Source organism: Lactuca serriola, chromosome 9 (assembly GCF_051521515.1).
Source record: "Lactuca serriola cultivar US96UC23 chromosome 9, Lser_US96UC23_V15, whole genome shotgun sequence".
Taxonomy (NCBI): Eukaryota; Viridiplantae; Streptophyta; class Magnoliopsida; order Asterales; family Asteraceae; genus Lactuca; species Lactuca serriola.
The window spans coordinates 172,562,143-172,574,919 of NC_136416.1; the positions used below are offsets into that span (position 1 = coordinate 172,562,143).

The 12,777-nt window shown below is 30.5% G+C and overlaps 1 non-coding gene across 1 annotated transcript; it reads left to right on the forward strand.

Annotated features, from left to right (window-relative positions):
- The first annotated feature begins 12,430 nt into the window (after nt 1-12,430).
- On the forward strand, nt 12,431-12,537 carry LOC145077319 (small nucleolar RNA R71). The gene has a single exon (XR_013693101.1). It is a non-coding gene; the product is annotated as a small nucleolar RNA R71 (small nucleolar RNA).
- The last annotated feature ends 240 nt before the right edge of the window (nt 12,538-12,777 follow it).

Consider the following 12,777-nt stretch of genomic DNA (forward strand, 5'->3'; position numbering starts at 1 on the left):
TGTTGTGTAAAGAATTCTAGGTTGGTGCTTATAAGGTATGTTATTCCCTAAAATCTATTTCTATTTTGTTTTTTATCATTTAGAGAATGAAGACGATTATGTAAGTGAAGATGAAACAACAATGATAGGGTTTTGGAGTGGGATGATTTGGTTGATATAGGAACATAAGTCGTAGGCATGAGCCACGGGATGCATACCATGTGTTTGCTAAAAATCCCCAACCAATCGATAATTTGAAAGTCTATTTGAATTATATTTTACTCTAACTGTTTGACAAGAGTTTAATTATTATCATTTTTTTGATTTCTGATGATTCTCATTTCTAATAAATAAAGCACATATGCTTTGTCTTTAGCATGTTAACATTATTGTGCATTCCATCAGCTTAATACCATAGCTTTTTTAAATATATGAAGTTGAAAATATGGTAAAACTGAAAAATGTTTTGACTGAATTACATAAATAGTTTGCTCTTTTGCAAGTTAAAAGGATCGTGCATATAAAAACCTGGTTACTTTAGTACAATTTCATTCTTTTTAAGCATGTTACCTAAGTAAGAAACAATCAAGTTCCAATAGTGATTGTTCCGTTAGCATTTTCTTTAACTGATTATCATGTTGTTCATTCATTATAATAGTGGCTTTTGCAAGGAACTAAAGCAATTTGACATCTGTTGATTAGTAAATGTTATTCATGTATGCATTTCAGACCATCACTCTGCATGAGATGGTTATAGAATGGTGGTTATCTTTACTAATATCTGTCTAAATTTGCAGCCTCCATCTACTGAAACACAAAGAGAGATTCAAGGTTGGAATTACTAAAAACATCTCATCTACCAGCAACATCATTTGTAGCATTTCTAGACTTCTGTGAAAGAATGATACTATAATTTCATAAATTCATATAATTTAGTTTAACAAAATAATAATTTAGATTGATAGGAAGCCTCAACTTTATGGGGCATATCAGTGAGCTTTATTAGCATCATCGTGCTATGAATTGTTGGAAATGCAGTTGAGCATGTTGGAGTAACCATCTATGCTTTCAACAACAAACTGGTATTCTTTTTTCCTTTTTTCCATCTTTTGAAATTTAGTGTATTCCCACAAGAGGTTCATGACTTAAATATAAACCACATAAATTAATCACCTTGATTTTGATTATTTATTGTGTTAATATTTCATAACTGTAGGATATAACTTTGGGTGTTGCCTTTCATTCTGCATCTCAAATTTCTATCTTTGTGGTAAGTATTCTTTTAAGAATTTTAAGAAATGATGTATATTTTTGGATTTAATTCATTTGAATTTTGGAAATATTATTTGATTTTAATTTTTTTATATGAATTAGGTACCGAGTGTTGTTGTTTTTGGACAAGACTCTTTATATATTATAGACAATATCAACCTGAGAAATGGATCACCTTTGTGTTTTCATGCTTGGTGTATTTCTTTATCCGATATGAAAGTTGCACTTTTGTGAAATCTTGATTTTTTAGAAATTATATTGATGGTATCAGTATATGCTTGGTAAAGGTTGCCTGTAGCCAATCAACCACTTACTTATCTCAAAATCCATATCTTTAACTATATATATATATATATATATATATATATATATATATATATATATATATATATATATATATATATATATATATATATATATATATATATATATATAATACTTCATTTATGGACTAATATATTTCTTATTATTTTAATTTCATTAAAACAAAAACCGATCATTAGTTAGTTTAAGAAGTATATATGTCGTGACCATGACTTAAAAGGTTAGATTGGAATTTTTGTAAAGTTATTTTTATAATCAATTTAACATTACATTATACAATATTATTATTTTTTCATTAGCTAAACAATATATCTTGAAAAATAATTTCATATATTTATTTGAATAATAAAAGTTTAATTTTACATAAATAAAAAACATAAATTTATTAATTAATAATTTATATAAAATAAATGATTAATGATTATGAATTTTTATGATAAAAAATTAATTATTTGTAGAACCGTGGTTCCCACGGGTTATAACCTAGTTATTTAGAAGTAAATCCGTTGTCTTTCATTCTTTTTGATTTATATTTTCTTGAATTTAGAAGTGTTGAAACAACAATATGTTGACTTTTCATCCGGCTTTGAAGTTTAAAAGTTTTTGACTTTCAAATTTTTTTGAAGTGTTGAAAACTAGAAGGTAATTTTTTATTATTTTTTTTATTTTTATCAGAAGCAAATTAGAATTTTTACATATATTTTATATAGAGTAATGTTAACTATTCCTATTAGTTTTGTATTTGAGGATAGAAAATGAGAAGAGTTATATGTGTTGATTGTTTTTACATTAATTATATATAAAATAATGTTGATTATTCCTATTATTTTTGTATTTGTAGAAAAGAGGTTTTTCAATTGGAAGATATTGAAGTCTATTTACGATCTATAATGATTCAAAAATGATTTAATAAATTGATTTTTATGACGACACTTAATGGATTTGTTATGATGATTGAAAACAACCTTTTGGAAAAAGTTATTTACGAAATTATTGAAAATTTTGTTTCAACTAATATTAGAAGAATGGTTGTTTACAAGTAGAATTTTTTTTTAAATACTTTGAATGAAGTTTTATTTTATGTATATTATAAGAACATCCACAATGTATAGTTCAATAAGAGAGTTGAATTAGGTGACATGTCTAATTAACATTCAATTGATTAAACTTTATAATTGTGGGATGTCATGCTGGGATTGAAGTTCAATGACCATTGAATTCTTCAATAGGAAAAAGAAAACCTTTTAAGTATTAAATAAATATTTCATTGAAGTAACTCTATTGAGTTCAATGCATTGTAAATTAATGTAAAGTTGTATAGTAAGTAAATGATAATGTGTCAATCTATTAAATTCTTATAAGTTTAATGCATTATAGATGTCCTAATAGAATATAAAAGTTATAATTTCGTTTAAATTTTTAGAATTTTCAAGTTTTTGGGCCTAATTTTTATTAAATTGCATAAGACCTTCCAAATCTCGCGGCCGGCCAAGGACCAAAACCATAATCAAAGTTGCTCAAAATGATCACAAATCCAAAAATATTGTGTTTTGAACTAAATCTCGGAAAAAAACACATATCTTAAGAAGCATTTTAGCAGTTTTGTCAAGATTTTATTCAACAAGCAAGCAAACAACTAACAAAAAAAAAATGCAAAAACATTTACTATGGAACGCTAAAAATCAGGTTTTGAACCCACACGGACGGATCAACTTTAATCTTATTACTCATGTTACTAAACCAATTAAACCCATTAATGACTATTGTATCATAAATAACATTTTTTGGGAGTTTAAACCGGTCAAACACTAGCACATTTCATTGCGACATTGATCTTGTATCTAACAAATCCAACAAATTCTTCACCACCAAAAACAAAGGAAACGGGAGGTCCAGCCACTTCAACACTTTATTCCAAAGTTGAATAGCAACTTCACATTCATTTTGGGCATTACAACACATACAATATGTAACATGTAAATCTGCACATCTACTGAATAAATTCACTCTATTAGGATTTCTATCCAACAAAACTCTCCAAGGAAGAATATTGATCTTTATGTGCACATGTTTGTTTCAGCCAGTATGGGTACCTCCATCATCTAACATCATATCATCTATGTAGGTAATACAAATATATCACTGTTGATTTATTTATGGATTAACTGTATAAAAGATGAACGGTCTTCCAGTTAATTTTTATTTTATAAAATATATACAAATCAATATGTATATGTTTGCATTACATTTTTACAATCAAACTAAAAATCCCGATAAGTCAATATAAATATCGGACTAAATTTCAAACCTAATATATTTAGATCCACTTTGACTTCCATTTATTTTGCAAAAGTCTAAATAAGCATGCAACTTTATTTTGGCCTTTTGGGTTGGGTGGTAGTTGGTCAATGAGTGGTTCAATTACACATGGTTACTCACAATTTTTCTATTGCACCCATCCGTTTATGAGCATCAAGGACAAATACGCAAAATTAGTGTATTACTATAGAGGAACATTGTATCGTAAAATTACTTCATTATTTTTTTTAGCAAAATGCAGAAAAAACATAATCATTTATCGATCAGTATTCAGAAAAACATTTATATTGCGTATATACAGGAAAAAAAACTTACATTTTCAGTTACCTTCTACATTAACACAAATATCTTATTTTTCATTTTTAGGTTAACATGAAAACCAACAAAATAGACGGTGGCTCTTGTCTAAGATAAAACGTAAGAAAATAGATCATTTACTTAAGGAAAAATAAGTGACCATCTTTTTTTTTCCATGTAAACCTAAAAATGAACAAGATAAAATGAACAAGATAAAACGTAAGAAAATAGATCATTTACTTTAGGTAAATCTGAAATATAACTGAAAATGTAAAGGTTTTTGTGCATGTAAACAAAATAAAATAGTTTTTCTAATTGTTGATAGATATATAGTTTTATTTTTCTTTCACTTAACATTTTTTAAAAAATGATCATAATATCTACTTTTTCTAAAAGGTTTTATCATAAAATAGTTTATAAAAAAATAGAAAATAACTAAAATAACTACAACTTCTACACGTGTACCACCTATGAAATATAGATTTTTGTAGGTGCCTAAGATTTTATTTTATTTTTTATTTTTTTAACAACTTCAAACCTTCAAACTGTTTCATACCAACTTCATTTTAGCATATATTTTTTTCATTTTTTTTATAATATTGGCTTTCCATTGACATATTACACTTCAAGTTTAAATTTTGTGAAGTTGTACCTTTTTAGCTTCAAAGTAGATTAATCGTATGTGTATATATAAACCAACTTTGACCATTCATAAAGTTTGTATACGTTTAAGCTTATTTTTTTCATTGTGTCTGTGTAATGAAGACATTCTATGGACATATTATACTTTCAATTTGGATGTTGGAAAGTCATATTTTCTTAGCTTCAAAATAGGTTATTCGGTAAAATTATATATATATATATATATATATATATATATATATATATATATATATATATATATATATATATAATTGTATTTGCATACAAACTTCATAACAATTATCATATCATTTGAGTTCTTCTTATCATAAATATGACATATAGTAATTTGAAGTAAAAACAATAAAATAAAATAAAATAAAGACATTTTCACGTTAAACCTAGATTTTTACAAACACCAACTTGGGAAAATCTCAAAAAAAGAATCTTGTCAACCATATTTTTGCAAATGATTAACTACGAAAATATTTGCTATTTGATTCATTATTCACTTTTATGATAGAAAGTTTTAAAAATAGTTATTATAATCGTTTTGTCTTTTTTTTTAAAAAACAAACATATTTTTATATACAAATTTTCTTATTAGTTTTTATAACATTTTTTTTTATCTTGGGCAACATTCCTCAATTAGTTTTATAATAAATTTAGGGTATGCATATCTTTTCAATAAAGTAATCTTTATCCTATATAACTTAAGCAGATTTCTCTTGAGTTATTGCAGCAAAAGTGATTCAAGGCCACATGATTTGCCTAATTGAGCTCTATTTGGGAATAATAGCTTTTGGCGGGCCTTCGTTTTCTGATGTGGTGTTCAGTTGTGAGAGATACTTCGTTTGGTTACGGTTACAAGTTGTATTTGTTCGTTTAACGACAACTTTTTATCATCCGTTCTTATTAAGTTCCTACGTAACCGATGATTTTTGTGTTTATAAATGAGTCATCATCACCATTTTATTCATCACTTGAGTCTTTTTTGTATTTATCTTGGTTTATGTTCTAAAGTTTAATATGCATTGTTTTGATCAAGAATTAAAAGATACTTTCGTGTAGCTTCGAACCCCCATTTTTCTATGGTTAATTTCAAAACAAATGATTAATTACATTGGTTACCAAATTAGAGGTTACTAGTTATCATGATCAGATTAACTAGCATATGTCAATTTATGAACTTTAACCACAATGATCATGTAAATTAAGAACACCAAATTGATTTTAAGATATATTCGGACTATGAATGATTAGATCTAAAGATTATCTATCTATGATCAATATATGCAATCAAGCACATATTATGATGTAATAATGCTCTTTAACCTATATAACTTAAGTAGACTTTTCTTGAGTTGTCGTAGCGAAAGTGATTCAAGGATACATGATGTGCCTAATTGAGCTATATTTGGGAATAATAGCTTTTGGCAGGCCTTCATTTTCTGATGTGGTTTGCAAAAGTCTAAATAAGCATGCAACATTGTTTTGGCCTTTTGGGTTGGGTGGTAGTTGGTCAAGAATGAGTGGTTCAATTACACATGGTTACTCAGATATTTTTTTTATAGCTAAAATGTATTAAAATAATGCATAAATATATGTCTAAATATAGCAATATCAAATACTCCACACTTATGATTGTCCCCAAGTAAAACTTTATTTCAATACATCACATTAAAACTTTGCCCACCAATACCTCGCAAAACAATCCAATTTGAACTCACTAGTTATGCTTTGCCACAATGTTTGTATTTGTATAGATGATTCCTAACTACTTCCCACGTCCTAAATATTCGCTTTCCTCATAAACATTTCTTACTCAATTGAACAACATTCATTTTCGTAATTCTTAAATTGATACCCTTTTATTACCCCCCCCCCCTTTGTTTGAAAATTTATTACCAAGCTTCCAAGAAACACGACTTAAAAGAAAATGCTAAATAATATAATTGTCCAAAAATGTAACTACATTTCAATGCAACTTTTTATATTTTTTTTGGAACTTTTTCTCTTTTTCACTCTTTTTTTTTCATAAATTTCTCTATTTTTTTTTATCTTTTCTCATAACTTCGACTTTCACAAATAAACACACAAGCAAACAATAAATTTTAACTTTATTTCAACTAATACTATAGTTCGTAACTTTCTAAGAACTTCATTGGAGTACTCGAAATTTCAAAGGTCACTAATGGAATTCATGACTTTTGATGAAACTCATGTAACAACCTTCTTCTCATCCATCCAAGTTTTTATAAATAGGTGGATAAATGAAAACATTCCCGGGGGAATTACTTATCGAATCTCAAAGGCCACAGATTGGTTACACTCTTGAACTGTTAATTTTATATATATATATATATATATATATATATATATATATATATATATATATATATATATATAGACTCAAATGAAAAAATTAAACATATAATACTTGGAAACTTGACTCGCTCTATTTTGGCTTTTTATGGGATCGAAATATATATCTAACCTGAAACATATTATGTCTCTCAAACTACACAAAGTTGTGTTTTTGTCTCAAGATTTCAGTAAGACTGGAAAGCCACAAATACATTATAACAAAATTGCTCAGCTAAATCTTAGAGTTATCCGCGAACCATCCCGTACCACACTAGCAAACTAGTCCAAACGAAATAATATAAAAATTTTAAAAATACACTAGATTTTTAAATTAGACTATTTTTGCAAGTCTATATAATATAATAAAAGTTTTAAATCTATAACTTTTCAATGAAAACTTGTTATTCTTGAAATCCTTTTTCGTCCCCTTACCACACTTATTTTATACAATGTCCTCATTGTGTGTATAAAATAAAATTAAGCAAATAAAATCAATAAAAGGGACAAAAAAGAACATACTCCTCTAAGGTAGTAGCGGCGAGATCGAATTTGAATGTTGTGGGCAAGCATGACATCTCGAAAATTGCTACAAACTGGAATTTTTCTGCTCTTGAATGTACTGGAAAAATAAAACCAAGAACATCGACTTCTGAAATCTGGTGCAAAGGATTGCAAAAGGTTGTAATGAACAGTGGCCACGACATGGGAAAGCGTCGACCACATCGTGGAATTAAGTATGAGAAACTTTTGAATCACGATCAATGTAGTCGTCACGGCATGGGAAAATAATATCCATGTCTTGGGAATGAAAACTATATATATGATCGTGATGAATTAAAACGCCAAGACATGGCAATAGTGCTTCCATGTCGTGGGAATCAAGCATCTCATAACTAGAAATTCTTCAAAACTATGTACGCGATGTTTCCATGCTAAATCTTCATAAGGCTCCAAATAAGCTATATGAATCCATCATAAGTGAAAAATCTCTCACAAACTCGACACTCACCCCACACTTATCAAAAGTTGTGGCTCTCGATTATAGTCTTCAAAATTCTCTCACGACTTTTTCTCTTGAATATTAAGCCTACTTTCTGCACAACCAAAAATAAACCACACTCCTAGTGTAAAACAAGGAAATAACATTATCATCCGATTACAAATTCAAAACAAAACACACCAAAACAAAAATAGAAATAGTCTAAAGCAAACAAACCACACATAAAACATAAAAACTGAAAATAAAAGGATAATAGTCACTCGTCATCCTCCTCATCACTTGATCCACTAGTGCAAGATCCAACATCACCAACTACCCTCAACTCTTCCCAACTTAGAATTTACAGGAGTTGTTGTGGCATGTTGACCAACCTCTTGATCTTTAAATCCATAGAATTTCCAATGTAATTCACACATCCACAAAGGTTTTCAAAATACATCCCAAATCGATTCTGAAATGGATCCACTAGAATTTCACCAATTTGTACATCGTGTTGTGGTAGGAATCGTCTTGCTACTCTACTTTGCACATATGGTTGCTCTCGCGATCTAACTTCCTTAATCATTCGAATTGGGTCATCCAAAGGTACCGTGTACTTCCCTCCGCCAATGTAAAAAACAATCCTAGCATCCTAAAATGAATGGGGTTGCGATAAACACCCGTTGATTCTCGTAAGCATGAAAGTAAGCGGATGTTCCATCAAACCATAAGATCGGGCCAAACGTGTCACTAAGTGCCCTCCATAAGTTGGTGCTCCCACTCTTCCTTTTATTGCTTTCTCAAAAAGGAAATGTTCTATATGAAAGGGAATATTGCAGACTATATCGGGAGTAAGAATGCACTAAAGGATAAAGAACTCCACTAGGCTATATTGGTGATCACCCCCACGAAGTCTAAAGGTCAAAGCTTTCTTGTCGTTCAAATCTCCTTGAAAAGTGAGCAAGATTATGGAAAAGAATTCCACACACAACGCTTTGTATATTGGCTCTTAAAGTCGGAATAAACGCCTCCATCCATCACAAGTAATACAACAACCCTTTCCTTTGAAGACTCTTTCTAAATATGGCTCAATTTGAGAAGCAAGCCCTGTTTCTTCAATCGAATCCTAATCTAAAATGGGAGGTCCAACAATCTCTCTTGCTTGCAGTGAATAAAATTTGGCTCTGTACCATGCAAGTCTTTCCGAATTGATATTGGAAGGCCATTTATACCATTCATGATGTTGTGGCTCAATCGAGTTTTTGTGGTTAAATTGGGGAAGAACTTCATTCCCAATACGTTTTCGGTGTCCCATTTCCTGTAAAAACAAGAAAAGAAACAAACAACCAAAGCATACCAAACCCTTTAGAAAGAATAACAATTTTTGAATCCGCCCAGTTTCCACGGGATGGGAATAGCTCTTCTACATCGTGGCTGAAGAACATATCGAAAATCAAACTTGTTTTCAACAACCAAAATTCATCCAAGTCATAAAGGTTTTGTTCCTAGCAACTATATATATCGAATAATTAACTTAAATAATAGAATAATAGGGACCTGTATGATCTCTACATTACTAATCCCTAGATTCCATAATCACATCTCAAAGAATTATGTAAATTAGCAAAAATATAATGCATTTGTAAGACTAAATCCAGAATTGGAAGGATTAAAGTGAATAACACATACCTTTTATGAAGATTAAACACAAAAATTTGAGAAAAATGAAGGAAAATTTGAGGAATTACTCTAATGATGATGATGCACGACATGGGAAACAAAGAAATGGGTAAAGTAAAAATAATTTGATCTTTTATGGCTGATAATTTTTTTTTTTTACCTGGTGAAAATTACATGTCATGGAAATAGACTAGCCACGCTGTGGGGTGTGTTCCATACACACAAGAACGGGTTAAAATCCGTTTCCGTAGCATGGGAACAGCTCATCCATGCCGTGGGAACAAGAATTTAAAAATTTTCAAACTTTTAAATACCAATTCACTAATCCCCCACTCATTAAGAAGTCTAGATTGACACGAGAAGAAAAGATATCCTAGACAAAATTAAATGAAAATCAAAAAGTAAATTAAAGATAATTAAAAGAAAATGCAAACCAAACACGAGTTATCTCCCGGAAGCACTTCTTTTGAAGGAGTCATGACTCGGTCTCCTTCCTGATCTACGTTGTTTTAGGTGGGAGTGAAATCTCCCTAAATCTCTCATCTCTAGTCTCTTCCTCTTCAAAGAAACTATCCTTCTTTTGTAAGTCCTTTTCAAATTTTCTTTCTTTCTTAGGTTGACATTTTCCTCGTGCATGTGCTTTACTCCAATATTTACTCCGACTTCCTTCTTTTTGTTTATTTCAGGTTCTTTCATTCCTATATATTCCTTGCTAAGTGTAGTATCATTGCTAACTCGCTCCCCCTCTTCATCATTAAGATCTTCATCTTTATATATCTCCTTGACTTGATCTTGAGGTTTTGTAAATGTAAATACTTCAAAAATCATAGGAATTGAGGCTCTAGGTTTGGTACATTTCACCTCTTGTTTTTGTTCCTCTGCTTCTTGTAAAGGCTTGTCCTAATTTAGTAGCTCTTATTCCATCATATTCTCTTGCTCCACAAATTCATCATCTTTTTCTTTTTGCTAATTCAATTCATCAACCTTTTTCATCCCTTCATCTACTTCCTCCATAAATAAAACATCATTCTTGGCTTCCACGTTGATGGACTTCTCCTTGACTCCAAAAGTTATTTCCTCGTCTCCAACTCATAGCGTAAGTTTCAAATCGTGGTTGTATACCAAATCATGTGTAGTGATTAGGAAAGGTCTTCCTAAGATTATAGGCAATTCCTCATCTTCCTTCATATGTAAAACTACAAAATCCACCAGAAATACAAATTTCCCGACTTTAACCAACAAGTCTTCAATGATCCCGCAAGGGTATGTGATTGAACGATCTGCCATGTGGATAGCCATTCTAGTGGACTTTAGTTCCAATGAATTCATATTTTTTTAGAAATATTAAGGCATTAGATTTATATTTGCTCCTAAATCGGCCAAGTCATTTGCTTTGTTGAATTGTCGAACTCACAAGGTAATGTCAAATGCCCCGGATCTTCCATCTTTATTAGAATACCTTCTTTTATAGTAGTTTAATATTGTTCATTGAGTACCACTATTGAAACTTTATCCAACTCCTTTCGGATTCCAATTAGATCATTAAGTAATTTTTAGTATACAAGCATCTTTGCAACCACTTCAACAAATGGCATGTTAATTTAAAGGGCTTTCACTTGCTCCATGAAATTCTTATGTTATTGATCCAATGGGTTACGTTTAACTACAGAAGGATATCAAAGAGGTGGCTGATATGGTTTAACAGGAGTATATTCATACAAAAATTCTAGCGGAACAAAACATGTTTTCTATTTTGATTCTTTTCCTTCAGGATGTTGCCCGGTATGCTTCTTGGTTTTCCCAAGTAGCACCAAAGGCTCTGATTTATCTCCATCTTCAGTTGTAACAAGCAACACTTAAGCTCTCTTGTTTTTCTCGGTATTATTTAAAGTTGTTACCGATAAACATGTGTGTATGATCTTGTCTAGTTTCCTAACTTCCGTTTCAATGTTCATAATGTATGCTTGTTAATTTCTCAGGGTGGCATCCATATTGGTGTGTCTCTTCTTACTATCATCCATGAATCTAATCAACACCGATTCAATATTGGGTTTCTTTTCAACTTGTACTTGTTCTTTTTGGTAGAAACTGCGTCCTAGTTATTGGTATTTTTCTTCTTTATCCTTCCTATACTCTTTATAGGGCTTCTACTCTTTCCTTGGCTTTCTATAATCTACATCAAACCTATCTCCACTTTAATAGCACCCTTGAGCTTTCTTGTTTCTATTCTTGTCTAAATCACAATATTTTGTAAGATGTGGCCCGCTATAATTGTCGTATCTAATTTGAATTACATGAATCGATTTCCCCATATTCGAGATTATACTACCCATGGTGTCGAGCTTTGCAATTATAGAAGCAATACTATCTTGACCTCCTTATTTATTCGATTTTCCTCTAGTAATATCCTCCCTTGGGTTGTGGTATTCCCTTGAGTGCTTGGAAAATTCTTCAATAAGAGCTTTGTTCGTGGCGAGATTCTTCTTTGTCATATGACCTTGAGAATCCAATAGTTGTCTGGTACTCACATTTATCCCATCATAAAATGTGGCAATCTCATGTTTCACATTCAAATTATGTTCATGGCAATTTCTTAGTAATCCCCTGTAGCGCTCCTAAGCTTCATATAACGACTACCCATCATTTTGTTGGAAATTCATGATGTTCTTCTTCAATTTAGCAATCTTTGAGGGTGGACTAAATTGTTGAATAAATTTTGTTGTTACCTTTTCCCATGTCGTGATAGCCCTAGGTGGAAGTGATTTCAACCAACCCTTTGTTGCGTCCTTCTGTGTGACCAGAAGAAGTCTTAACATCACCGCGTCCTTGGTAGCATTTAGAATATTAAAATAATTTTTTATCTCCAACACCTCATCAATTGGCTTGTATACGTCCTCATGGTTCTTCTCAAAGAATGA